We start from the raw sequence: 1,609 nt of genomic DNA on the forward strand, positions 1-1,609 counted from the left end.
TCCAGAACCTGAAAGGACTCTGAAGAGAAAATTAAGAGAAGCTAAAATACAACAATCCAGAGATAACCTTTCAGAAATTTTCAAACAGGCAGAGGAGATGGCAGCTGAAAATAATAATAATGTAAGGAAGATGCTTGGTGACTTTACTGCACCTAATTCCAATTTACATGGAAGAAGCATCTCCATTCCTGCCATTGGAGCAAACAATTTTGAGCTGAAACCTCAATTAGTTTCTCTGATGCAGCAGAACTGCAAGTTTCATGGACTTCCATCTGAAGATCCTTTTCAGTTCTTAACTGAATTCTTGCAGATATGTGATACTGTTAAGACTAATGGAGTAGATCCTGAAGTCTACAGGCTCATGCTTTTCCCTTTTGCTGTAAGAGACAGAGCTAGAATATGGTTGGACTCTCAACCTAAAGATAGCCTGAACTCTTGGGATAAGCTGGTCACGGCTCTCTTAGCCAAGTACTTTCCTCCTCAAAAGCTGAGCAAGCTTAGAGCTGATGTTCAAACCTTCAGACAGAAAGAAGGTGAATCTCTCTATGAAGCTTGGGAAAGATACAAACAGTTGACCAAAAAGTGTCCTTCTGACATGCTTTCAGAATGGACCATCCTGGATATATTCTATGATGGTTTATCTGAGCTATCAAAGATGTCATTGGATACCTCTGCAGGTGGATCCATTCACCTAAAGAAAACGCCTGCAGAAGCTCAAGAACTCATTGACATGGTTGCTAATAACCAGTTCATGTACACTTCTGAAAGGAATCCTGTGAGTAATGGGACGCCTATGAAGAAGGGAGTTCTTGAAGTTGATACTCTGAATGCCATATTGGCTCAGAACAAAATATTGACTCAGCAAGTCAATATGATTTCTCAGAGTCTGCATGGAATGCAAGCTGCATCCAACAGTACTCAAGAGGCATCTTCTGAAGAAGAAGCCTATGATCCTGAGAACCCTGCAATAGCAGAGGTAAATTACTTAGGTGAACCTTATGGAAACACCTATAACTCAACATGGAGAAATCATCCAAATTTCTCATGGAAGGATCAAAAGCCTCAACAAGGCTTTAATAATGGTGGAAGAAACAGGTTTAGCAATAGCAAGCCTTTTCCATCATCAACTCAGCAACAGACAGAGAACTCTGAACAAAATGCTTCTAAAATAGCAAATCTAGTCTCTGATCTATCTAAGGCCACAGTAAGTTTCATGAATGAAACAAGGTCTTCCATTAGAAATCTGGAAGCACAAGTGGGCCAGCTGAGTAAAAGGATCACTGAAATCCCTCCTAGTACTCTCCCAAGCAATACAGAAGAGAACCCAAAAGGAGAGTGCAAGGCCATTGACATAAGCGCCATGGCCGAACCTGTAAGGGAAGGAGAGGACGTGAATCCCAAGGAGGAAGACCTCCTGGGACGTCCAGTAATCAATAAGGAGCTTCCCTCTGAGGAACCAAAGGAATCTGAGACTCATCTAGAGACCGTAGAGATTCCATTGAACCTCCTTATGCCCTTCATGAGCTCTGATGAGTATTCCTCTTCTGAAGAGAATGAGGATGTCACTGAAGAGCAAACTGCCAAGTTTCTTGGTGCAATCATGAAGCTG

The 1,609-nt window shown here is 41.8% G+C and overlaps 1 non-coding gene across 1 annotated transcript; it reads right to left on the reverse strand.

The window, feature by feature from the left end:
• Positions 1-493: 493 nt before the first annotated feature.
• On the reverse strand, positions 494-601 carry LOC148548723 (small nucleolar RNA R71). Its single transcript, XR_015898276.1, has one exon. It is a non-coding gene; the product is annotated as a small nucleolar RNA R71 (small nucleolar RNA).
• Positions 602-1,609: the final 1,008 nt, after the last annotated feature.

This window comes from Arachis ipaensis, chromosome B8, assembly GCF_059453495.1.
Source record: "Arachis ipaensis isolate K30076 ecotype BB chromosome B8, ASM5945349v1, whole genome shotgun sequence".
In the NCBI taxonomy this organism is placed as follows: domain Eukaryota; kingdom Viridiplantae; phylum Streptophyta; class Magnoliopsida; order Fabales; family Fabaceae; genus Arachis; species Arachis ipaensis.